The sequence below is a fragment of the Furipterus horrens genome, unplaced genomic scaffold (genome assembly GCF_987537825.1).
Source record: "Furipterus horrens unplaced genomic scaffold, mFurHor1.1.pri manual_scaffold_13, whole genome shotgun sequence".
Taxonomy (NCBI): domain Eukaryota; kingdom Metazoa; phylum Chordata; class Mammalia; order Chiroptera; family Furipteridae; genus Furipterus; species Furipterus horrens.
In genome coordinates, this window is record NW_028327183.1 from 32563717 (window position 1) to 32591069 (window position 27353).

Sequence of the window (27353 nt, forward strand, 5' to 3'; positions counted from 1 at the left end):
GGTGGTGGGGGAGGTGGAGACACAGGGTCGTGCAGTAGTGGGAAAAGCCTGGTTTGGGCTCAGGCACATCCAAGATTAGCTCCTGACGTCATCTTGGTGCCATGGGCAAGGTTCTTTGCTTCTCTGAGCCTTGATTTCCTCATCTGCACACTGAGGATGATGGTGTGAGGATTAAGTAAGAGCCTGCTAACTGAACACCCCACAAGTGCTTTGTGCACACAGACATGCACACGTGTGTGCACACACAGAGCTAGGATGTGTTGTTGGGGGCTGCAGGCCCCAGGAGGGTGCCTCACCTAGCCTGGGGGGATTCAGCAAAAGTCTCCTGGAGTGGAAGACAGCTACGCTGGCATTTGAGCATAGTCCAATAGTAGACTTTGTTCTCCACGAAGGGCTGCTACAGAGGGACAGCATATGTAAAGACTGTGTGTGTGTGTGTGTGTGTGTGTGGTGTCTGCTTGTGCTTTTCCTATAGGCAGGGGATGTGACCCCAAGAAAGACTGCAGAACACCCCTGAGATAGTTCAATGATGATCTACTATGTACACAGTATCTCTAGAAGGAAACAAACTGCGCCTGGGGAGCAGGGGAGCAAGACATCTTCTCTGTGCGCTCCCTTCTATACCACACCCTTCCTTTTAAACTATGTCCTTGATTTACCTTTGAATTGCTTGCTGCCCACCAGCACTGTGCACCCACACCCAAGAAGGAGACAGTCACATTAAGTAACAGAAAGATAATTACAAACTGTCATGTAAGTTAACCAACATACATTAGTATAGTTCACTTATTTTTAAAAAAGGACTTGATGAAATCTAAGGAACTCATGGGGCCATGACTGCTGCCCTCTGAGCTCACAGTTGGGCTGAAGCGGGAGTCGTACAGCAGCTGCAGGCACACCCTGGGCTGGGGGTGGCGAGTGTCCGGGAACCTTCTGAGGAGAGGTGATGCAGCTGGGTCCTGAAGGCTATAAAATCTGCACCCCTGCAGAAAGGCTGAGGTGTCCCCAGCAGAGGGCATAGCTCAATCCAAAGCATGGCAGTTGGAATTCAGGAACAAACTCCAAGTATAAAGTTCTGCCTGCAGGTGAAGGTGCGGAGCAGGCAGGAAGGCTGGAGGGATGGTCCAGCCAGTCTGTGGAGGGTCTAGAAAACCAGGCCAAGCAGTGAGGATTTCCCTCTGCCGGCAGTGAGGCGCCACGAAGGCTTAACCAATTCCTGAAATGTTTTCATTGTTTAAAAAACGTGCAAATTGGCTGCATATCACCTTGAACTCTCCAGAGAAATGCTGCCAAATTTTAAAATAATGCTGTTCATACGAATGCTAAATAATAATTAGGGCCTGGCGGTCTATCCTGCACGTGTTTCTCCTAAGTGCCAAACAATTCTCCCGCCAGCCACGGAACAGCCCCCCTCAGCCATAGGACCTGTTGGACCCGGTTCACCTGGGATGTGTACCTGTGAGGCACAAACGTGGAGGAGGGGTAGTGCCACCCAGGACACAGAGACTATTTTGAGCCTTACGTCCTCTCATGAAGGGTGGGGACATAATCCCCACCTGACAGGGCCTGAGGGACTGCAGGCTATGATGTATGTGAAGTCTTCAAACACAAGCAGCTGACATGGTTTTTTAGAGATAACTCCCTGGGAAAGGCAGGCACATGAGAAGGTGGTTCGGGCTGGTTTTGCTCTCAGGGTTGCCTCTCACCTTCTACCTCCCCACTTTCATAAGGATGACCCTTGAGCTAGCGTGACTGAGCTGTGGCAAGGTCGGCCCCAGGTGGCGCTGCCTTGAGGCCTCCCCATAGGGAGCACCCTGTAGATCGAGGACCTGGGACGGGGCACACACACATCCCAATGCCCCTCTGTGTCCTTTCAGTTCTCACACATGGAAGGCACAAACCAGGAACTGCCCTAACCCTGTACACTCAGGGACTAAGCCAGACCTACAAGAAGAACCCCCCGCCCCGACTTTGGGGGCCCTAGGTCCTTCCAACCGTGTCATCACAGGGTGGTCCTCCTGCCTCACCTTCACGCTTTCCCTTACAGAGAATAGGTGACGGCAGGAGGGCAGCCCTCCAGGGGGCCAGTCCCATGCGGGGGGGCTTTTCAGCGAAGTCATGACTAAAGTCAAAGCTCACAACAAAGGGAGGCCATTACTGTCTTCACGTCCCATATGCTCAGAGAGGTCCAGATCCTCACCGAAGTCACACAGCACTGGTACAGGGCTGGAGTCCTAAGAATACCACAGGCACCGCTAGCCCCTGCCTGCTGCGCAAATCCTCAGGTATCCATGACTGCAGATGATTTTATGATGTAACCTCAGCAGCATCGAAGAGGCCTGGAGTTAGGGTGGCCTCGCACCACCTCCAGGAATGGGGACTCGAGCTCCTGCCGTCTAGTGGCAGCTGCTGATGACGCTTTGTGCATTCTGAGCTTGGAGCTCTGGGGCACTGACTCCCAAGGCCTTTCTCCCTGACAGATTCTGGCATGTTTCATCTTCTTGCCCCAGGGACCAACCAATGTCCCAGAAATTCCAACTAGACATCACCCAAAGGGCATAGCCCAGACACCCCACTGAAGGTGGCACTCAGAGCCTCAGGAGCACCCAAGTCCCATTTTTGGTGCAGAGCTTTGGTGCATTTGCTCTGGACCTTGGGCCAAGTTCACCTGCATCATGTCTCATACGAACCCCACTATTCACCTGTATTTCAGAGAGGTCAGCAACCTCTCCTTGGGGAACCTGGCAGCCTGACCCTGGCCAGGACTGTCACTGTCATGTAGGAAAAGCCCACTCCTGGTAACACTGCCCCAGCTGAGAAAGAGACAGGGGTCAAGGAAAAGGGCCCCCACTCCTCCAGTCCCCTGAACCGAAGTCACTTCTGTTGACAGTTCTCATGGATCCTTCCAGATATTTCTGTGTAAATACCATCCTGTGCATGTTTACCCTTTAAGGAAAGGCAAACAGAGGTGGCTACAAGTCAGACGCTTCTGTCACCAGTGTTTCCCCCACTTCATTGTATGTATCTTTTCTGCTGATGACCTTGAGGCTGTGCCCTGTGTGCTCACCTGTACGATGGGGATACTGATCTCTCCCCTAGAGTGTTAAGAGAAGAATCAAAGCAATACCGCGCAAACACAAAGCTTACTGCTGCAGCCAGGCACACGGTGAGGGCTAAGTTAGTGCCAACCTACAAAGAGGCAACTCCCTGAGCACTTGCTCTCTCAAAGGCCCTCCTCTGAGCTCTCCAGGCAGATGTGCTCACCCATCCTACCCCTGAACCCAAGCAGTGGAAGGGCTGGATGCTGCAAACACAGGGCAGGGCAGGCCTCAGGCCCGCTGTTCTCGCACCCTAGTCACTGAGAAGCTGCCCAGTTCTGATGGGCTGATGATGGATGTCCCGAGTCTGCACTATGCACCATGGTCACCACGAGCAAGGTGGCCGTGTGTGATGGAGGAATGTGGTGACTATTTTAGGTATGGCTCCACTGTGCTAGCAAAAATGCTGTGGAAAGGTAAGCCTTCCCCTCCTCACCCAGAGGGGCACCAAACTTGGCAGGACAGAGGGCCCTGCTCTTTCCCAGCCCCGCTGGCGTCCCCACAACCTGGGAACAACACCTCCTTTCTCTGAATTTAAGGAAAACAGCCTCCTCTGGAAGCAAAGCTTTTAAACAGATGTTTCCTCTTGGCCTGAGCCTCCCGCGCCTCCCCCAGGCGGGCCTCCCCTCCAGGCGGGGCCTGTTCAGCTCTCACACTAGGCAGGGCGCAGGGGAGACCAAGTGATTTCAATTCTTCTTTTTCAGAAGGGGGAGGAAAATATTTTAAAAAACGTGTTTTACAAGCCTGCCTTTGCCATTGTTTATGTAAACAGGTAAATTGTTTCCTGCCTCAATTAAAAACATCTGCTACATAAATGAATACCAATTAACTCATCCTGTTTTTAATTACTCTGTTAATTACACGCAGGCAGCAGAAAGGATGGCTGGAATAGAGAAGCTGAGTGCCTCCCCCACCCCCACACGACTTGGCAAGGATCCTGCATGTGTCTGGCTCCTGGAGGATGAGGGTGGTAGGGAGGTGGTGGCATGGTGCCAGCTGGGATTCCCCGATCCGAGCTGCCGAGTGGGCACCTCTTCCTAAGGATCCTCCTGCATAGGGGGCAGCTGGTCAAGGGTGTCCCGTGTCCTGGCTCACATCAGGGAGGGTGGAGCCCCCCTCCTGCATCCTCTTTCTTCCCCACCTCTTCCTTCAGCCTCCTCCAGCCTCTGGACTCCGCCTTTCGGCCCCCTTGTTCCTGGAGAGGAAGGAAGAACCCTAAGGGTGCCCGACTCATGTCCTGGCTGCATCTTGTGTGGACAGGGAGGCTGCTGGAGGGCTGGAGGTCTGCATCTCATCCAGGAAGGCCTGCCTCAGAGGAGAGGGACCAGAGTCCCCCTAAAGGGCACCACTGCTCACTGAGCCCCTGCTGAGTGCTCCCATGGTGCTGTGCGGGGCTAGAGGCCTCCTGGGCAGCATCCTCACCCATGCCCCCTCACCAGCGTGTCATTCGGCTTGTCCTCCCCCTCAGCCTTCATTAGGTTTGTAATGACATAGCCTCCCCTGTCTGTTTCACTGTCACCCAGTCCCAGGCATGCAGGAGGCGCTCAGCACATGCTCACTGAGTGAGCCAGGCAGCCTCACCCACAAACACTCACTGAGCACGTAGTGTCATTCCCATTTACAGCAGAGGCCGGGAGGACAATGACCTGTCCAAGCTCACATCACCCATGCCTGCCAGAGCAGGATTTGAACCCAGGACTCCAATTCCAGAGCTTGTGGTGAGCGTACCATTTATATCACAGGGGGCCAGACTCATATGCCATTGCTGTCCCAGGGAGTTAGATGTGGGGCAGACCCTCAAGTCTGCAAGTCTGACAGGTCCTAGGGACCACACTTTGGGCAGCAGGAACTCCATCTCCATGGCCCAGGTCTCTCCTTCCAGGGGTCTCTCTGCTGGGAGCAGCTCCCAATCGTTACTCGGCCCAGGACGGTACATCCTCCCTTCCACAGACACGTGTGGTTGCCACTTGCCCCATCTTTGCCCTCAAGTTCCCATGGCTTGTAGGTGCAGAAATGATCAGAGCCGGCTGATCTCAGAGCCCATCCAAGCCGAATGGCTAATAGGTTTCTGCTCATATGCAAGTCCAATCAAGCGGGGCACCAGAGCTGCACTGGAAGAAGGATGCTGCCTCTGCCAGGCTCAAAGGGAAAGGAACACTGTGATTAATTAGTGATGTCTGCCACCACCATCATAGTGGGCAGAGATTGATTAGCCTTGTCTGCCACAAGCATCAGATTAATAGCATGAAAGGTACCCCACATATTGGTGAATTAGGATCCAGTCCACCCCTCATTTTGTAGATGAGAAACCTGAGGCCCATAGTGTTCTAGAACCATCTGCCTCTTCAACTACCCATGGGTGTCTGCTCAGGGGACTGTCTGCCCTGGGATCCTTCTCCAAGGGATGGGTCAACAATACACAAATGGACAGGCCAGAGGCCATTCCACACCTGTCCCCAGGGGCAAATCCCTTCCATGGGCTGCTTGCATTCCTTAGACACAAGCTGTGAGCACCTGCCTGAAATCCTGCCCCAACTTTGGAGAGAGGAGAGCGGAACAGCCAGTGCTAAGTGGCCAACAAAATAATAACTCATTTAATCCTCCCAACAGCCCTGTGACCAGTTTGGCAAATGGGGAGGGAGAGACCTAGAGGAGCTTCATAACATGCCCCAGACAGTGAGGGTTGGCTGCAGGCTGGTGAGGAACAGGGACAGCTTTTGGGTTTGAAGTCAGGTGTCCATTCACTGTCTGGCCATGGGCTGTGAGTGGGTCCCTTTGCCTGGCTGGTCCTGTATTCTCATGAAATGGGGGGACCCTCACCTCTGCCTTGAAGTGTGAGTGTGAGGATTCTGGGGCTTTCCTGCAGCCCTCTCTGCCCTCTGCTCCCTGCTTGCCTCCCCTTCCAGGCAGGCCACCAAGCTGAATTGCTGATGGTGCCTAGCAGTTTCCTGAGCCACTGTGGGCCCACCCTGCTTGTGTTTGGGGGACTTGAACCCTGAGACTTAGATGGGGTGGGAGCCTCTCTCAGACCTGCAATGCATGTTTCCTTTCTTTCTTTTTCTTTTTTCATCCTCATCTGAGGATATGTTTATTGATTTGCGAGAGAAAGAGACAGAGACAGAGAGAGAGACATCTATAAGTTGCCTCCCATACACGCGCCAACCTCGGTGTGTGCCGTGAGTGGGAGAAAACCAGCAACATCTGGTGTACGGGACAACGCTTCAACCAACTGAGCCACCCGGCCAGGGCAGTGCATGTTTCCTTTCAACACCTACCAGCCATTGGAAGGGTTCTCAGTTTCTCTGAGGCTTTTTAACCAATTTGAGCAATAAAGCAACCTAATAGCAGTAAAGTCATTAAGGCGGGTGGGGGGCTCCCCACAGTGCGTTGGGATCCTGGGCCTGTTGGAGCAGGAGTCCTGGCCTGGCTCATACCCTGACAAAGCCAGGGCTGTGTCCACACCCGGGCGGCTCTGTGAGGAGCAGCCAGGAAGCAGAATCCATCCCCAAGGCCTGTCCTTCGGGTGAGAGACACCCTGCTGGCAGTCCCACAACCCTGGGTGGTCCAGACATCAGGGAGGCCTCCCCACTTGTAGGGAGGAGCCCAGAGACTCGCTGGTTGGGACTTCCATTGGAGATGGCTGCAGGGAAAGGACTGTGGGGATCTCAGGTCCTGCACCACCCCCACCTGGGATCTGAGCGCCCAGGGGTAAAGGGCCCGGCGGGCCTCATGAGGGCAGACCCAGAGTCAAGGGCTGGGGCCCCCTACCCGAGAGGTCACGTCTGCTGTGGAGAGGGCCGCACTGTCAGGTTTAACCCCAGTGACCTTGGGCAAAGACAACCTGTCTGTGTGAATGAACGGTGTAGAGAATTTACCTGTTGAGTAAATGAACTAGGGGTGGCTGACCTCGAAACCTGAGAGAGGGGATTCCTCCCACCTGGCTAAATGTTTCTCATCCAAAGTCACAGAAGGATGTTCTCCATCCCTCATGGGTGACATGGGCAGTGAGGTGGACAGTAGAATAGAGGGGCAGTCCTGGGAGAAACTAGAAGCTACCGATCAGTGAGCACTTGCAGAATCTCAGCACTGACTCTCGGGGGCAGGGAGGGCAGGGGCCTGCCTGGCCACATGATGTGGCCTCACCCAGGAGCCCTCAACGCCCCCCTACCCTGGCCCCAGGACAGCGGGTGTGTCCATAGTGGCAGAGGGTCTGTTTCTAGCCCTGCCAGGGGCCCCCCTTCTCCTAATTTTGGGAAGGTGCCAGGCAGGCAGATGGGCCTGGGGCTGGTGCAGCCGTGGTGGCAGCTGCTCTGGGGGAGAAGAACGAGGAGCCAGGCTCCACTGCCTCCCTCCCAAGTGCGGGAACCTGCTGGATGTTTTGACTCTTTCCACCAAATGGTCTCAGAACCTCCAAGGAGATCTGCTGAGTCAAAACAGCCCTCAGGGTTTTTTTGTGTGTGTGTTGGGCGGGGTGTACCTTCCTAAGGTGAGAGGCTTGGTGGCTGGTGGAGGCTGGGAGGGTGTCACCTCCCAACTGACAGCAGGGAAAACAGAGGCTCTGAGAGGGTAGGGACATACCTGAGGCCACACTGCTGGCTCCAGGGTTTCCCCTCTGAACCTGGACAGGTTGGGCCAGGCCATGTCTGTGAGCCCCAGTGGCACCTGCAGAACTGGGCCATGCATTTTTCTAGGGGCTCCAGAGCTATACAACTTCTTGGGGCCACTGGACCCTCATCTCTGCATCTCCGGTGTGCGCTTCAGGATGGTCTCCTGGCAGCTGGGAAGTGGGGAGACGCTGACTGCTATCAAGGCTGCGGGCTACACACCCTCCCCACCTGGGAAGGGTGAACATCTTTGTATGACTGACTTTTTAAGAGAGAGGCTGAGGAGGACAATAGGCAAATATGAGGCTCCCTGTCCATCTCCAAAGTGTCCTCACACTGGCCTGCCCCTGCCGGCGGGCCCCTAAGCATGGTGGGAGGAGGGTCTCTGGTGGCAGTGGCCTCTGTTGCGGTGCGTGCCCCAGGAGCATTTGCAGGACTCACTTCTCCTTCACTGAGACCTGACTCACTGACCAGAACATGGAGCTTCTGGAAGCTAGAGTAACACGCCCAGTGCCAGGAGGTGAGGAGCAGATTGGGGTTATTCTGGCTCCTAATAGGGATAAAGAATTCCTTCTCCCAAATCTAGCTGGACAAACCTCTCCCCCCAGCACCAAACTCCACCAGAATGCCTGCAGGCTCCCGCCTGGTCTCCGAAGCATCCATTTTCTGACTGTCACTGTGTAGTGCAGGTTTCAGGGGACAAACAGCCATCCCCCCACCTGCTCCTGTGTGGCAGTGGTCACCAGGCCAAGCCACGGGAAAAGTTTTGACATGGAGGTTCACCATGTGTCACGTCAACACAGGTGACCTGTGGTCAGCCAAGAGCTTTGTTCAGGAAGGACATGGGTGAGTCCCTAGCCTGTCAGATGTGGGTTCAAAGACGGACCAGCAGGCCTGCTCCAGGTGCCCTATGGGGCCTCACCATGGGCTCCCGCACAGAGGGGCTCAGTTGACCTGAAGGGTCACCATGGGGCACGCCCACTGGGGATGCCATCTGGGAGGCCTGTAGGCCCGACTCTGAGTGGGAACCTGGTTCAGGGACACACGGGTCGCTGCTGTGTAGTTATCAGGGTGGCAAGTCAGACAGACCCCACAGGATGAAAGGACAAAGCCTGGCTGGCAGGAAACACTATCTTTTCATGCTTTGGTATCCATACTGCCACCTCTGACTAGACAAAGCCCCTGGGGCCCACCACGTGGCTGCTGTGCCAGCCTTTTGTCACCTCCCACCCACAAGGCCCCCTCGCTTGTCCTCAGATGTGCCTCTGGGCCTCTGCGCTGCTGTCACCTGTGCCAGACAGGCTGTGTCTGACGGCCACCTGGTTCCCTCCCCTTCCAGGCCTGAGCTCACTCGTCCTGACCTGACCGGACAGCAACCTCCCACTCAGCCTGTGATGCCTCGGCGGAGAATATATCACTGGTCTTCATTTATTGTCTGTCTCTCTCCAAACAGAGTAGCAGCCCCTTGAGGGCAGCGGTCTGTCTGCTTGACTCTGGATCAGTGCCTGTGAGCAGCAGGCGTGCTGTGGTTATTTGTGAAAGGAGTCAATATGCACCCACACCAGGTCCATTCTAATGGGAGACTCGTCTCAATGAAGTGTCACCCAACTCCATGCCAGCATTGCACAGGGCGGGTAGCAGTGACTCCCACTCCAACCCCAGGGTCAGCCTCCCGGGCCTCATTGAGGGAGGAGACAACAGTTGGAAACTGGGGGCACTGGGGCCCACCGTCCAGACCCCCACCATGAGGTGTGGTCAGAGCAGGAGAAAGAGACTGAATTTCTGCTGCACACTGAGGATCTACATTTCTTCTGATTTGGAGTGAAATGAAAAATTATTATCTTGTGCACTCTGGCCAGGATCTGGGTGTTCTGATTATTCCCTGTGTCCAGACAGACTGGGGGAGGGGATGGTCCATCTGTCCTTTTCCAGGGACCTCCCCACAGGCTTCCTGCCCTGTGTGGGGTCAGCCCAGAGTCGCCAGAGGGACAGCAGCTGCATTAGCTGATGGAGGCCACACTGCCAGGGTCCTGTCCTGATTTCACGTCTGACAGCATCCGTACTGCTCTGGACATCTCACTGAAGGAGGTAGACTCTGGTCCTCTCCCACCCGTGCTACATGTGCTCCTATGTGCAAGGAGTCTCCTGTCCTGGGCAGCTAGGGGGAGGGGCCATATGGAGGTTCTCTGTTAACAGCCGCCATACTTGGCATCAACATTGGCTCAGGACGCCCTGTGTAACCAGGCCTTCTGTGCCAGTAGCCCTGACTGCCAAAGCCACTGGCCAAGGCTCCAGACATCCCGAGGCAGGGACACAGCATCCCCATCAGGCCCTGTCCGAACTGCTGACCCAAGCGCCCTGACACACAGTGGGTACATGGGTGTTCCCACTATGCTTGGGGTGGGCTGTTCCACAGTGGTAGGAACTGGACGGCTTCTCTGTAAGCGCAGAGTGCCTGTTCTAGAGAGTGTTTCTGGGATCACTTGGTGTGGGGACGTGCCCTCTCCTGCCTCTGAGGGAGGACTGGCCTGAACCAGGCCCTTGAGAAACATTTGTTTGGGAGTGAACAATGTCAGGTATGCACAGAGGCGGATTAAGGTTGGTTGAGGCCCCGGGCACAGAAGAAAATATTGGGCCCCTTAAAAAAAAGAGAAAAACAGGGAAAATAAAAATACATGTTAACCATATTTTATGCAGTGTAGTAATGAAATAAAACTTGGTGTCATTAGAAAAAAGTATAAAGTTGGGATTTTGGAGGGTCCCTCAGAATTCGGGGCCCAGGGTGCACGCCTGGTGTGCCTGCCGTTAAATCCGCCTCTGGGCGTGCAGACTGCCCAGGTTGACCCCAAGCTGCTTCCCTCCGGGCCCCCGTGTGGGCACGTCCCAGCGACTCCGGCACTGGGAAGCAGATTTGGCGATGAGATAACTGTTGGTGGAACTAAATACAGTGACAGCTTGCAGGCAGACAAACTGCTGTTCAAACAAGCCTCTCCAAGCACCCGGCGAGGGCGTCCCCACCAACCAGGGACCCTAGGCATCAGCGCTTGTTAGAGGTAGGTGGGCGGGAGGGTGGCCCAGGTGGGACATGTCCCTGTTGCTCAGGGCCTCCTGCATAAGGCACTTGTCTGGGCCCTGGGGGGTGGGAGGGAACACGCAGACAAAAGTCCTGCCCTCACAGAACTGACCACCTAGGAGGGAGACGAGCAGTGACATGCAGAAGAAAAGGCACAGCACAGGGAGAGTGGGGGTGTTATGGAAAAAGAGCAGGGTCAGGGCACTCACTGAAAAGAGACCCCTGAGCAAGACATGATGAGGGGCAGGGGGGAGCCATGCAGATGTCGGGGAGAGAGCACTGTAGGCAGAGGGACAGCCAGTGCAAAGGCCCTGGGTAGGGAGGTGCCTGTGTGCTTGGGAAACAGCAAGAAAGGTGGGTTTCAGTGAACTGGGGGGTGGGGCTGCGTGGCCTCCAAGCCACTGTGACAAATTTGGTCTGCCCCTGGAAGGGCCACATCTGATTGGTTTTGAAGGGGACCCCTCTGGCTGCCATGTGAGGACCCCAAGCTACCTCCCAAATGGGGGGCAAGGGTAGAAGCTGGGAGACCAGATGCAGAACCTTGTTCATGCCATGGAGGTTAGATGCAGGTGCTAGGCAGATTCAGTAACTGTTTGTGGAACCAAATACAGTGACAGCTTGCAGGCAGACTAGCTGCTGCTGTTCAAACAATCCTCTCCAAGCACCTGGCGAGGGCGTCCCCCCCCAGCCAGTGACCCTGGACAATTGCGTTCACGATCCCAGGCCATGATGCAGTCACCTGTGAAAAGAGGATGGCCGTGACCACCCTCACAGGTTTGTGGGGTGACCCAGGGACATATGCAGGGAAGCCTAAGCAATCAGGGCAGGCAGCTCTTCTTAACTCATCCCCCGAAACCCAGTGGACAGTGACTTAAACCTAGAGTGACCACATGACCCAGCAGTTCCTACCCCAGGTGTTATATCTAAGAGAATTAAAAACATGTCCATGCAAAGAGTACACATAAATGTCCATAACAAATTATCCACAATTGCCAAAAGGTCAAAACAATCCCGATGTCCATCAACTGATGATGGATGCACAAAATATGTCTATCTGTGCAACCAAACATCATTCAGTCATTAAAAAGAGTGAGGTACTGAGGTGACAACATGGACAAACCTCATAAACACTATGCTGAGTGAAAGAAGTCAGTCACAAAGGCCACTTATTGTATGATTCTATTTATATGAAATGTCCAGAACAGGCAAATCCATAGAGATGAAAAGATTAGTGGCTGCCAGGAGCTGGGGAGAGGGACTGGGGAGTGAACATAAATGGGTATGAGGTCTCTTTTTGGGGTGATGAAAAATTTTGGAAACTAGATGGTGGTAATGGTTGCAACATTGTGAATGTGCTAAATGCCACTGAACTGCATACCTAAAAATGGTTAAAATGGTGGAATGGAGGTTCCTCCAAAAAATCAAAATAGAACTAACTACAATATGACTCAGCAATTCTACTTCTGGGTGTGTACCCAAAAGAACTAAAAGCACGATTTTGAAGAGATATTTGTACATCCACGTTCATAGCAGCATTATTCACAATAGCCAAAGGGTGGAGCAACTCAAGTGTCCATCAATGGAAGAAGGGATAAAGTAGATGTGGTCATTCCATATAATGGAATATTATTCAGCCTTCAAGAGGAAGGACACTTGGACACACGCTGCAACAGGATGAACCCTGGGGACATTATGCTCAGTGAAATAAGCCAGTCACAAAAAGACAAATACTACATGATTCCACTGATATGAAGTCCTGAGAGGAGTCAAATGATGCTTACCAGGGGTCAGGGGGTGGAGTGGGGAGTTAGTGCTTAACGAGGACAGAGTTTCAGTTGGGGAGATGAGAAGTTCTGTGGATGGGGTGATGGTTGCACAACATGAATGTACTTAATGCTGCTGAACTATACACTTAAAAGTGGTTAACATGGTAAATTTTATGTTCTGTATATTTTAGCACAATAAAAAAACCCAGAGGACTTCTGGCCAAGATGGAGGCCGAGACTGACACGCTCCATATCTCTCCACAACTAAGAAAGAATACATCTACTGCAAAACCAGAAATAACCAGAAGTTCCAGAAAATAAAGCTACATGGAAGTCCAGTGTGTGAAGTTATAAAGGAGTGGTGCGTGTCCAGATGGGTAGGAGGGGCGAAGCCAGGGCAGAGAGGTCAAGCTGTGCTGGCGGCAGCAGCTGTAGCAACAGCAGCAGGATGGCGGTAAGCACAGACACCCGTATATAAAAAGAGCCGAGAAGTGCCTGGGGAGCACCCCCAGTTGCAGACCAGACCTGTCAGCTCGTGAGTCCAATGCTGGGGAAGGCAGACCCCCATTGCTTCGGACTGTGAGGCCCAGAGGGGGTGGGGGCAGAGGAAGAAGCTCCTGGTCTCTCAGTGGAGAGTGAACGGAAAGAATCCATCTTGGACTCCCACCCACACAGAAAATGTCACAGTGTGGTGAGCAGGGTCGCCCGGTTGTGACGAGTGCACAGGGCTCTGTCCTTATAGTGTAGGAGGTGTGACAGCCCTGCCCAGGAAGCAAAGGTAGACACAAAACTGTCAGGATGGCACAGATCATGATAGAGATCCTGGTGATGCAGCTGACCAGGCAGCAAATATCTAATCTAACAAAGCAACAGATAGGAAATCTTTCTGAGGCACAGTTCAGAGCTTTGGTTATAAGAATGCTTACAGACCTGACAGCAGATCTTAAACAAGAAAGGGGAGGAATGAAGGCTAGTTCTGATAAAATGGACAAAAACACATACGAAACAAGTGGTGAGGGCAAGAAAACCAGGGTTCAAATCAACAAATCGGAACATAGGGAAGGAACAAACAGTCAACCAGTGCAGAAAGAGGAAACAAAAAGTGAGAAATATGAGAGGCTCAGAAACCTATGGGATAGCTATAAGTGAGCCAACATCTGAATCATACGGTTGCCAGAAGGTGAAGAAGATGAACTAGAAACTGAAAAATTATGTGAAAAAACGATGAAGCAGAACTTCCCTAAGTTGGGGAAGAAAACAGACTTACAGGTCCAGGAAGCACAGAGAGTTCCAAAACAACGGGACCCAGGGAGAACCACACCAAGACACATTATAATCAAAATGTGAAAAATTAAGGATAAAGAGAGAATCTTAAAAGCAGCAAGAGAGAAGAAGAGAATTATGTACAAAGGGGTCCCAATAAGACTATCAGCTGATTTCTCTAAAGAAACTCTGCAGGCAGGAAGGGACTGGCAAGGAATATTCAAAGTAATGAAAAGTAAAAACCTACAACCACGATTACTCTAGCCAGTGAAGTTGTCATTCAGAATAGAAGGGCAGAGAAAGTGCTTCCAGGACAAAATAAAACTGAAGGAGTTCATCAGATCCAAACCACTGTTATATGAAGTGTTAAAGGGACTTGTTTAGGAGAAAGAGGATCAAAACTATGAACATTAAAATGAAAACTGTATGACAACAACCAACAACAGAAGTGAGAGAATCGAAACAAAGGCAGACTACGTAGGCAACGAGAGTGGGAAAAGAATTATAGGCATGGGGAACACATGGGAGGAGGTCAGCGGGGAGGGAGAAGGGGGGAAAGGGAGGGAGATGATGCAGGAATTAAGAAGCATAGTAGGAGGGAGTGGAGTAGACAGGAAGAGGTTGAGAAGGACTATATGCACAACCAATGAGCACGGATTAAGGGGGGAGGGGACACCTGGAGGGAAGGGGGTCACTGGGTGGAGGGGAACAAAGGGAAAAGAAATTGGGACAACTGTAACAGAATAATCAATAAAGCATATTAAAAGAAAAAAAACCCAGTGTTGATGCCGAGGCCAGGCAGGCTGTGACCTCTCCACCCACTCCCTCCAGGAGCCTGTCTCTGTTCTAACAGCACAGGATTGGGGAGCCCTGGCTCAATGTGAGGGACACGGGTGTGTGAGGGGCCAGGCTGCCCGTCCTCCCATGGCAGCTGGGCCCCAACCTGCAGGTTGCGCTGATATGGGGAAGTCACAGCCTCCCTCCTTCAAGGCTCTGTGCTCTTGTCCATGGGGTACTGAGTGAGTGGGTGAGGAGGATGGCTGCCCTGGGGCTGGTGGCACTGGGAATGAGGAGAGTAGGCCAGGTCCTGGCAGGCTGGTGGCATGGGGGTCTTATTATCTCTACCACACCCCCCTCACTCACCATATATGTAGGCATGTCCTCAAAGGGCCAGGAGGGACCCTATGGGAAGGTCTGCCCAAATAATCTCCTAAACCAGGAGGTCTAGCTGGGCTGCAGGCCACTGTGATAAGAGGCACGCCACACAGGAAGGGGCTTCAGAGCACCTGGAAGGGGTCTCAGGCTCTATGGGAATCAGATCAGAGCCCTCTGTACATGTGGCATTAAGGCAAATCAAGTCCAGGACTTCAGAGCTATCTCAACTTAGAAGCTCCCAGGCCCATTATAAGCTCTGACTTTGACTCAGAAAGAGAAACCGAGTCGCCCTGGGCAGACTGTGCCAGTGCTGTGGTGGGCCCTCTGCCAGGTGTGTAGCAACCATGATGGACAGAAAGAAGCTGAAGTTCCAAGAAGCCACAAAAATACCAAGTGACGGACTAGCATGTGGACTGGTTTAGAATTTGGGCATCTGACCCCCAAAACTAGGCTCTCCCACGACAAATCCATACAGATGTAGAGTGACAGGTATCCTGGGACAGTGATGTAAATATACAGTGACAGGCATCCTGGGACAGTCTATGTAACAGTGTAGTGACAAGCATCCTGTGACAGGCCATGTAGCTCTCTAGTGACAGGCATCTTGGGACTGTCCATGTGGGTGTACAGTGATAGGCATCTAGGGATAAAGTTCTATCTCTGAGGCTTTTGCTGGTCCCCACAATGGACAATGACTTCAATCTCTGGGGTGTGGGGTTCTGGGTAGGGTAAGTCTGTTCTGACCCTGTACTGGGTCCCCCCGAGCCTCAGTCACACTTAAGACAAAGTTGCCACATTGTCACAGGGCAGCTGGGCCAGGACCAGCAGGTGGGGACTGAAACCTGGCACGCACTCTTGGGCCGTTATCAGTTCTGGCCGTCTAGATCGGCACAGGCTCTCCCGTGAGTGTGCCAGCGCGGTCAGGTGGAGGCTTCATTCACGTCCTTCTTCTGCTTGGTTTTCACACCCGCACATTCACACACACCCCCACGGGCACAGTCACACATACAAGGGCTCCTGAGGCCAGGGTGACAGTCCAGCCATGGTCCACAGAGGGAGCTGCTGCCCGTCTGGCAAGAGACTAGGGCCTCGGAACCCCAAGGCCTGGTGAGAAGTCCCCACCAGCTGTTTGGAGACCTGGCATGGCAGAAACCCAGAGGTTCTGCGATTAGATGGGGTTCCCCAGTGGAAATCCCACCTCTGCCACCAAATTGCTGTAAGAAGTGATGACCCCAGCTTCAGTTTCCTCTCTGTGAATGAGAAAGGAATGAAGCTCATGTCCTCAGGTGGCACAGAGCACAGGGAGCTTGGCTTTGAGCTTGCTGTGTCCCCATTGGTGAGGAGGTGGGTCAGCAGGTTCAGGGGCTAGACTGCGCAGGAGGGCACAGGTGCAGGGGGAGGAAGCCCCTCACCCAGGGCTGGCTGGTAGGGAGAAACAGGGTTTGAGTGCAGAGCCATCTGATGCCCCACCCACCAGTGAACCCCAGGGCAGCACACTGGGTGTCCTACAGAGAGCGGACGGGACGGTCACACCTACAAGCCAATAACCACATGTCAGACACATATGGATCTCTCATACCTTAACATAACCTGAGGAGATAGGAGCCCTATAACTGCATTTTGCTTTTGAAACCAAAGACACAGAGAGGGTGAGTGATTTGGTGATGGTCACACAGCTACTGGGAGGGAAATCGGGTTAAAATCCAGCCAGTGGGACTCAGAAAAGCCAGCATGCTGCCCATTCCCCTCCCCACTGCCTCAGAGAATAGGGAAGAGGTTCCTGCAGCTGAGCAAGGAGCTGTGGCTTCCTCCAGTCCTGAAGAACTCCCTTGCCTCTCAACACCTCCCTTCCCTGCATGTAAGAGGGACCCATGGCAGCTGAAGGATACCCTTTCCTGGCTGCTCCCAGGTCAGGACCACTGGGTGAGAGCTTCCTTGTGAGCCCCACGTGTCACCCAGGACCATCAGAGTGCGGGGAGTTCTCCTGACCTGCCCCTGAAGGGTCCAGAAACCTTTTGTCTTACCCGTTCTTCTGCCCTGCCCTCACTGTGGACTTTTCTCTGCTCAAGTAAACAGAAGACTGCCCCAGTGCCAGGACATCCTCTCCAACTCTCCTCCTGCCACGTCCACCACACTCCCGGCCTCAGTGGCAGCCTGGGTGGCTCCGAGTACCTCAGACTCTGGGAGGCTGACAGTGTGTGTGGACAGCGAACAGGACTGATGCAGGCAGCCGAGAGCATGTGGCTGAGCAGCAGAGGGGGCGCTGGCGCCTTGGCGAAGAGACATCTTCCTTATTACACATCTTTGTTTTCCTTCCAGTGACATCTGGCTCACCGTGAGGTCCCACGAATTACAAAAAGCAGAAGTCTTAACTTCTGTTTTATTGCTGCAGGAAACCATGCTGCAAACAGCATGGCGGGAAGCACGTTCTGGTTCTCACACGTCTGAGGCTCCAGCCCAACCCTGCACCCTGCACTCTGGGTCTGGCTGTGAACTCAGAAGTGGGAACCAGGTACCAATTATTTATCACTTTCATCATCATAAGTTTCCATCCTGAATGCCAGGACTCTGCCTGGGTCTTTCCACTGATGCTGCAAGGGCGGCTTCCACTCCAGGAATTTGTTTCCAGACAGCACAGCCCTGCTTGCATTAGCGTTCTTGGCTAAAGGCAGCCCTCAGAGGCGCCTGGGGGCTGGGCCTTCTCCTGCAGCCCCTGCCCTCCATTCAGCCTCATCTGGGCCCCATGTAAAAGGGAGGAGGTCCCAGCCTTGGGGAACCATAGTAGTAGAAACAGCCCTGTTCTCTTTGCCTGTAAGACCGAGGGCAGGACCCCAGGAAAAGATTTGGAGGTGTGGTTCATTGTTCCAAACAGTCCTGAGGACACTGAGAGCCACAAGCATAAGCCAAAATAAGCCAGCAAGTGACTGATTTCTTGTAATACACAGCGTGGTGCCCGCCCAGCCTAATTGGGACCTGGAAGACCCAGTCTCCCAGAGGCTGTGACACAGTCCAGAAGAGAGCCTGTCAACTACTCTGAACTGCCCGCAGTAAGCCCTGACCCTGAAAGGCCGTACCCACCAATCACTAATTCCCCACCTTTTCCTGCCCCCACTTGGACGAGGCAGTGGCTTCAGGGTACACATTAGCTCTCCAAGGGCTCTGAGTAAGCAAGTGCCTGTGGGCCCCACACTGGCCCTCAGGATTCCAAACTTGGAGAAAGTTCCAGGGGCCTGGCCAAACTCCATACTATGGGAGCAGCAGGTGGAGCCTGCCCACCTGCCTCTGGTGACCTCTCTGGCCTTAGCATCCCTGTCTGGAAAATGGGACGGCAAGGGTACCCGCCTTCAGGGTTGTTACGAGGTCAAATGACAGGAAGCATGCCAGCATGTAGCCTAGCACAGTGTGTTTTTGTTGGTACCGCATCATTACTACTCTACCCCCTGCCTGGCCCAGCATAGGTGTTCATTCACTACCTGCTCAGTGAGTGAGCACTGGATGACAGACACTTCCCGGGGCCAGTTCTGTGCAGTAAGTGCAATCATGGCAAGGCCATACTCTTGCATTTCCAAGTGACAGAGTTCTGGTCATCCCCCTCCTCTCAGGCCTAGAAGGTGACACCAGCTGCCCAGAAGTGGATTCCTATCAATGTGATGTATGTTTAGATGCCAGAGAATGTCCAGCAGCTTTTAAAGAGTCTTAAACAACATTGTGATCCTCTCCCAGCTGTGGTGGGAACTGGAAACAGCTGGAATGGGGCTGGCCTTGGGCATCCATGACCCAGCCAGGGCAGAGGTGTTCTTCCTCCCCTGTGACCTCAGGTACCCTTGATGTCAGTTACAGCTGTGCCTCATGTGCCTGAGGCACGTCCAGGTGAGAGTTCTGATATCTGAGGCATTAACCCCTGTCAGCACGAAGCAGTCAGCCACCTGTCCCCACAGGTGTAGAAGGAATGCTGACAGGAAGGCCAGGGATGAGGGCAGGAGGGCCTCAGGCAAAGGGAAGCCAGCAAGGCAGAGGGGCCAGAAGCCAGGTGGCTGTTTTCACGCTGTGTGGGGGAAGGGAGGACACAGTCAGAACCCAGACACCCCTCCTGTACCTCTCTTGGCATCTGTGAAATAGGGAAGGTTCCACCAGCCTTGCAGGTGTCACGCAGATTCAGACAGTGAGTGTGACTGTTGAGCGGGGCTTGGCTGATAGTAACTGCTCAACAAGATGCTGACACTCAGGCTGCTGTCATGGGGGACAGACGGCAGGTACTGGTCAGAGTAGCGCAGTGGGTAGCTGAGTGCAAGAGGCAATGAGCAGGACAGAGCTGCCCCACAGAAATGCCAGTTCCCTCCCTGAGAGCTCCATTAATTAAGCACCTACTATATGCAGCTAGCTCTTCACCTTACCCCAGGGAGATGGGTCTCAGAACCTCTTGCCTGTTTTGGAGTCTTAACACACACGTGTGTGGGCACTGCACACTGACTGGGGAGGGAATTCAGATCAGTTGAATGCAGCCACCATCCTGAGGATCCTGGTGCCATGGGAGGCTGGTAATGAATTGAATGACCCCAAACACAACTCAGCCATGGGGCAGAGAGGTAGGCTGGGAGCCCCTGGAAGGTTTGGGGCAGCAGGGAAATGTTTTGCCCCGACCCCACCCTTCTTGCTGCCCTGGGGGATAATCGGCTGGCTGGTCCTCTGAGAAGTGGCAGCCCTGCTGGCTTGAGTCTTTTGGATTACTGACCCAGCCTTCCGGCGTCTCCAGATCTTTGCATAGGAAGGAAAATTAATTTCTTCCAGTCATGCAGAAATGAAAGTATGTGGAGCCAAATCAGAGAGATTTCCTGGAGGTGGTAACTCAATTATGTGGATAACCCAGTGACAGAGGAAGAGCGTGTGGACCCAAAAGGGCTGGTGGGTGGCCTAAGGCAGTCGCAGAGGGTCTGGAGTGAGACATCTTGCTGAAATCCTCCAGCCCACCAGCCCTAGCTGGGCTTGTGAGCAAGCAGGTACCATGAATGTGACTGTCCCTTCCTCCCATCATACATAGATCAAGGCACCACCAGAGAGAGCTGGATTCCACCAGAAAATTGGTCCTAATGTGATGTTCTCCTCCCTCCCTGCATCTGTCCAGCTCTTGGAGAGCATGGAATGCCACATCTGTCCTCACTGCTCAAACTTGTCTTCTTTCTCTCCTTTTCCCTTTCAACATATAAGAGTAGCCTGGCAACATAGACCCCCAGACAGTGTTGCTCTTTAGGCATGGCAGTGTGGGCCACACAGAACAGAGCCTTCTGCCTCCTGGGCCCAACTGAATTGTTGAGCTTCCCTCATCCAGAGGACAGAAGGGCAGCATGGGGCAAATGACACAGCTCAACCCCAGTGCATGTCACAGTGCCAGCTCTCTAAGAACAAATATGCCCAGGAACTGTGAGCAGGACCATCCTGTCCCTGGGCTGCAGCAAGGATGCCAGGGGCCACCTTGTATGTGGGACAGGTGAGGAAGAAACCCTCTCAGGCCCAGCCCACCTTTCTCCTGGGGTCTCAACCTCAAGAAGTTTCTTGAACCTTGCAGCAACTTGCGTGCTAAGACAGAATAGCTAACCCCCTTTGTCCCCAGCCAACCCGTGTCCTCTGAGGGTGGCCGCCCTGAGAACCTCCTGCTTCTGGGTCTAGGGGAGGAAACACACACCCAGTTAGACATAATGAAGCGGTATCCTGGCCACGGGTCAAAGACAGAGCCTGACAATTATTCAGCTCCCCATACACAGGCACATAAGGTCTCCTCTATTCTCAAAGGAACTATTTTTCTCCCTTGCCTCTGGAACAGGCCTTGGCTCTAATAGTGGAGAATACAGTTATTTGGGGGGGGGGGCAGGGAAGGCAAGGGTTACCACACATACAGGGGTCTGCCCACTACCCTGTGGCTTCTGGGCCCAGCACACATACAGTTAGTTCCCAGGGGCTGGAAGGAAGGACAGCCTGGGTTGCGTTCAGAGCCAGTGGCTCACAATGTGGCTTGCCACCAGCCCCACTATCTTCTGCTCACGGAAGCCCATCTAGGGCTGAATTTCCAGCCATCTGTCCCTCCACATCGGCTCACACCTCCCTCCCTGCCGTTCCCACAGCCTGGCTCCCAGCCTGCCCTACACGCAGATGGACCGGTCCCAAAGGGTGTGAGCATAATCACTGCCACAGGGCTGCGCCGGAGGCACTGCAGGCTGTCAGGACCCCAGGAAAGCTTTCAAGCCCCTCTCCCCATCCATTCCGAGTGGGGCAGGAGCCCCTGGGGCTGTCTGTCACCCCAAGACTGCCTAACTCCTAACCACCACTCCTCTGAATGGCAGGGACCAAAACAGGAGGGCGAGGGGCTTGAGGGTGCTTGATTACCCTCCCCAGCCAGGCCACTGGCACTTCCATTTATCCTAGGGTCACCCTTTGCGCCCCCTCCCAGCCGCCTGTCACCTGGCCCAGGGCCTTTGTCAGGAAGCCCGGATACGCCAGCGCCAGCGGAGCCTGCGGGACTCTCCACCTTCCAAACACAGTTCCCACCTTAAGTCTGACCACATCCCCAGCAGGTCAAGCTCTCAGTTCACCTGGGGTTGGGGTGGGGATGACAGTCAGCCCAGGTGTGTGGGCGCTGAGTGGGCTGGCCCCACCCTGCCATGGACTCCAACTTTGCAAAGTGGGGAGGGGGTTACTGAGGGCCACCCGTGCACCCAGCGTGGCTGCAAGGATGGCTTTCAGAAGACCCTGGGACGGCAGCCGCGGGCGAAGTTGAGGTGACAGCGACGGCGGCGCGCGGGACAGATGGGGCACTTACAGTTCGGAGGTCCGGCGGACGGAGGTGATCGCACTCTCGTGACCGGGCTCCTGAAGTGGCTTTTCCTTCGAACTCAGTCCCCACCTCCGTAACTTGGGGGCGATCCGCACGCCGTTTTCTCCCGCCGCGCCAGCCTCAGGCGCGCGGCGGGGCCGAGGCGCGCGGGGCGGCCGCCTGGGCCATGCCCCGGCTTGGCTCTGGCCGCTCGCTCCGCCCGCCCGGCTGCCCGAGCGGGAACAAAGCGTGAGCGCCGCCCCGGGCGGTCTCTGGCCTCGGTGGCCCGCGCCCGGTCCGGCCGCCGTGCCTTTGGCTCGCGGGCGCCGGGCTCCGGCTGCCGCACGCTCGCCCGACTGTCTCACGGGGCCCCGCGGCCCCCGCCCCACGCGCTCCGCCTCCGCCTCCTGCCCCCCACCGCCGCCGCTGCGCCACCTGCCTCCCTCTCGGCGCCCATCGCGCTCGGCTCCGCCCCGGGGCGCCGGCAGCCAGAGAGGGGCCCAGGCTCCTTGCGGGACCGGTTCAGGAGAGGGCCTCTGCCCGCCGCTGCCCTCGCCCCCGCCCCCCCCCCCCGCCCCCGGGGCAGCCGCGGACCCTAGAGCGCGCCCTACCAACTGTTTCAGGGGCTCTGGAGGGTGCAGCCGGCGGCCCTGAGCATGGGTGCGAGTTTGGGAGCTGCTCCAACGGGTGGGAGTGGGGTCTGTGTGTTGGTGCGCCAGGTGCCGTGCGGGACGGGATTCCGGGGTGGGGTGCCGCGGAGTCCTGGGGGGAACGTTTTTCTGAAGTGACAGAGCGAGGGGTGCGGCGGAGAGAGGGATGCGCGTTGCTCCGAAGCAAGGGATGCCCGGATAGTAGCGCTCGGTGCCGTGAAGTGGGGAGCGCTGAGTGAAAGTGCGGGAGCGCGGGGTGCCGCGCGCGGGGCGGAGGACGCGGGTGTCTTGGGGGTAGCAGTGTGGACGCTGTGCAGAGAGGGCAGGTGCCGTATGTGGCGGGCCCCACGCTCGCGCCCTCCCTCGCAGGCTCTATAGGCCGCGCCCCTGGCGGGCAGGCTGGGGCCTGGAGCTGAGCGCGTAGCCGCACACACCCACCTCCAGCAGTCAGCGGCCACCCGCCTCGCAGTTTTAGGAGTCGCAGTGTCTGGAGTCCCGGCAGGAGGCGAGCGGCAGGCGCCCCTCCTCCGGCTGCCTGCCCGCCCGCCAGCCTCGTGGCCCGGTAAGGGCCAGGTCGCCTCCGCGCTCGGCCGGCAGGGGGCGCCCTCCCTCTGCCTCCCTCCCGGGTCTGCTTACCCCACGCGCAGAGGTTTGGGAGTTAACCGAGTAGAAAATGTAGGAAGCACAGGATCCTGCGCTCTTGGGCCTCCGCGGCCCTGGCAACTGCACGTACTTTGTGCTCATTTCCATATTCATTTTACTGCCAACCCCAGAAACGCTCCAGGCTGTTGCCCAAAGGCCTCTCGCACCCCACTGCACTCCTCTTGCCCCGTGTGCCCCCACGTCCCTATCCCCACCTGCTTTACCTCTTTCCCTCAAGTGTTTTGTGGCATATCTGATGTATTTGCTAAGTTGGTACATTTTAGTAAAACCGCTGGCTTTTTCTTTCCTTTCTCCCCCAACCCACACATACTTTTATTTCCTAGATGCAAACTGGGGTCCCAGGGTCACAATCTTAGGAAACAGGGGCCAGAACTTCAGAACAGCAGGGCCCTGATTTGCATCTCATTTGGCATAAATCTGCATGCGAAGGTCCAAGGTCCCCAATTCTCAAGCATGAAAATACAGCGATGTGCCATATATGTCCCTCTTCTTTCAGGTTTACTCCATGGGCCTGTTTCTCCCCAACCCTTGGCCTCTGAGCTCACCAGCGCTTAACTGGAAAAGGAAGCAACCGTAAACAGACTGAGAGGCTCTGGGAGAGGGAGGGACCACTCCTGCTCCACCATCACCCTGCTGTGGCCACCCCTCAGGGCACTGGGCAGAGGTCTGGTCAGCTGAGCCACCAAATCGTCACGCGGTCCCCTGCTAGACCCTTGACCTCCTGGGCTCTGTCCTTGTAGAAATAAAAGGGATGTGGTAAGAAATTTAATTATAACACAAATGTCTGACATCTACTGTTCCTCTGGCTTTCAGAATATGCTTCAATGTGGGTTCAGTCTAGTCACTGCAGAAGAGCAGAGGGTCTTCAGCCCATTTCACAGAAAAATGCAGATCTAAAAGTGGCAAGCATGTTGCTCAAGGCCACAGACTTTCTGCACCAATATTTATTGATACAGACTCCCTTATTTCATGGACTCTGAGGTAGCACTGATTTTGAGATGCACTTGTATTTTATGTGCCACCAAGGAATGAGAACATGCTCCACGTTATAATCTTTAGATGCCTCTAGATTTTGGAGATGTTAACATGCAAAACAGTTGGCCAGGTGGGGTGATGAACGGTGGACAGTCTGAAGCAGCTTCAGGGGGCTCTCAACTTGGTAGAGGGGTAAGCACCTCCCCCAAACAACCACTGAATTCAAATTGAGCATTAGCTGAAGCTGGACCCAACCCTTAGCTGGGGATCTCTGCACCTTGACCTCTATAATCAACACATCATTTTCTCAGTTCTTTGTGCTAAATTACCAATTGCAATGTCCACTTGAGACATGACTGATCCCAAAGCAATGCAAATAAAACTGCAATAATCAGAGACCATGCTCTGAGCCCTGTGTTAATCTGAAAGGCTCCCTCGTCCCCACCTGAGGAAACTGTGGCTAGAGGAAAGAAAGAAGCCAGCAGAGGTAGGGCTTCTTCCTGTGCTGTCACTGGGTCAGGCTGATAGCCAGTTCAGCCTGGCCACATCACAGTTTTGGAGCTGTCAGCATGGAGCAGGGTTTGCAAGAGGCAGGCGCTGAGCTGAGCACCATCTCTGCATTTTCCCACTTCTCATCCATCTGCTAGGCAGATGCTACTGGCATCCCCATAGTACAGGTGGAGGGACTGAGGCTCTAACAGGTTGCACAACTGTTCACAGCCACACAGCTGACACAGGTTGAGGCTGAATACTCACACTGCCTTCTCATCCACTTCGTCTCTCCGTTGGCCCCCATGGATTGGTTTCTCACATTAGAAATGGCCGAGTCACAACTCCTGGGCACTGTGAGATGATGTTTACAAAGACGTATGCAGTCAAGTGAGCAAGGCTAAACTCACCTACCAGGAGACCCAATCACGGGCAAATCAGCACCAAGGCAAGGTACCACCCTAAAGTACTGGACAGAGGGGCACAGAGCAGGAGGGTAGCAGCAGAGAGCAGAGCGATGAGAGTCAGAGTGCCTGCCCCTGTGCAGCCCCAATGTGCCAGTGTCTACAGAGACAGGAGTCGAAGTCACTTAGAAGGAACTATCTTCCTATCTTTCTGGGTTGTGGCCTCCCCAGATGAAGCCAGCTCTCCACCAGCATCTAGTACCCACCCCACCCTCCACTCCCTTTTGGAGAGGAAACTTCTACTCTGCAAAAGACACTATTAAGAGCATGTAAAGATAAACTACAGACTGGGAGAAAATATTTGCAAAACGCGTATCTGATAAAGGACTGTTATCTAAAATACACAAAGAACTCTTAAAACTCAGCAATAAGGAAACAAGTCAATTAAAAATGGGCAAAAGATCTGAGCAGACACCTCACCAAAGAAGATATACAGATGGCAGATAAGCACATGAAAAGATGCTCAACATCATATGTCATCAGGGAAATGCAAACTAAAACAAGACATCACTATACACCTCTCAGAATCGCCAAAATACAGAACGCTAATAACACCAAATGCTGGTGAGGATGTGGAGCAACAGGAACTTGCATTCACTGCTGGTGGAGTGCAAAATAGTGCAGCCACTCTGGAAGACAGTTCGGTCGTTTCTTTCAAAATGAAACTGTTCCTACCATATGATTTAGCAATCATGTTGCTTGGTATTTACCCAAAGGACTGAAAACTGTACATGGGTGTTTATTGCCCAATCTTGGGAGACACTGAAAAGTCCTTCAAAAGATGAAGAGGTAAACAAATGGTGGTCCAGCCAGACAATGGAATATTATTCATCTATAAAGAGAAATGAGCTATCAAGCCATGAAAAGACCTGGAGGAAACTTAAGTGCATATGGCAAGTAAAGAAGCCAGTCTGAAAAGGCTACATACTGTATGATTTCAACTCTATGACATTCTGGAAAAAGCAACACTATGGAGACAGTAAAAAGATCAGTGGTTGTCCTGACTGGTCTGGCGCAGTTGGTTGGGCATCATCCCATGAAGTGAAGCGTTGCCGGTTCGATTCCCAGTCAGGGCACATGCCTGGGTTGCGAGTTTGGTCCCTGGTTAAGGACTGTATGAGTAGTAACCGGTCAATGGTTCTCTTTCTCATGGATCTCTTTCTCCCTCCCTTCCCCTCTCTAAAAAAAAAAAAAAAAAAAAAAAAGATAAAGTAGAAAGAAGGGACAAATAGATGCAGCACAGAGGGTGTTTAGGGTAGTGAAACTTATCTGTATGATACTCTAATGGTGGATACATGTCATTATACTTTTGTCCAAACCCATAGGATGTACAATACTGAGAGTGAATCCTAACGTAAACCCTGGACTTTAGTTAATAATAATGTCTCAGTATTAGCTCATTAATTGTAACAAGTTGTTACACCAATGAAAGGTGTTAATAATAGAGGGAACTGGGGGGATGGCGATATTTGGGAATTCTCCATGATTTCTGTTCAATTTTCCTGTAAACCCAAAACTACTCTAAGAAACAAATTATATTAATTTTAAAAAGCAGCCAACCAAATTAAAAAGAGATATCAATGACATTTTAAAGGGTATGCACAGTTGGAAAAATTCACATGAATAGCCTCTTTAACACCTGAATTTTTACACAGCTCCCTTTTTTCTTAATGCACATTTTCATTTCACCCAGCAGAATTTTATCCTAATATATTTTCAGTTTGAAATTCTTTTGATTCCCCTATCACAGAGAACTATGTAAATAAATTCAAATGTCAAGATTTAAACACTTTCTTGTGTTACAATTTGTTTGTTTTCCGAATTGGATTATCATATATTAGTAATATGCAACTGATACAAATTGTGTAAATTTAGTATACATTTTGAGAATTATTAAACAAAAAGTATATTTTTGTTGAAAATACTTCTAAAAAGATGGATGAGGCAGGGTATTTTTTTGAGTAGTTTGTATATTTGTGCATGAACATTATTTATTGCCAGGAAAAGACAGGGTTGGACGTTAATTCCATTCCCATTGTGTGTTTTTAATGTGAAAACCCAAGAAACCTCAATCACATAAATAGATCAGGATGAAAGGCTGCTGTGCTCTAGTGACATCACTGTGGCCTTCTTCTGACAGTTAGATCCCTGAACCACATGGTGACTGGTCATAAAAACGATTTGGAATGACTATCAGCTGACAAGTCCATAGTCCACACCCGCAGCCCCCCCCCCCCCCAATTTTGTTACAAGCAAAGCCTGAAAATAGCCAGAATTGCTAACAGATGTGTTTGCTCCAGTTGCAGAGATGGAGGTGGGGCATTGTGGCTGGGTCCAGGCCTTCTTTT

The 27353-nt window shown here is 53.3% G+C and overlaps 1 protein-coding gene across 5 annotated transcripts in view; it reads right to left on the bottom strand.

The window, feature by feature from the left end:
• The window catches only part of CBFA2T3 (CBFA2/RUNX1 partner transcriptional co-repressor 3), a 95339-nt gene that overhangs the window by 39478 nt on the left and 28508 nt on the right, over window positions 1-27353 (bottom strand). The window contains exon 1 of one of the 5 annotated variants that reach the window (XM_090259297.1): window positions 21771-21948. The exons of the other annotated variants lie outside the window; for them this stretch is intronic. The gene's annotated coding sequence lies outside the window, so the exon portion shown is untranslated. Of the gene's footprint in view, window positions 1-21770; window positions 21949-27353 lie in introns of those variants that run through there. 5 annotated transcript variants of the gene reach the window in all.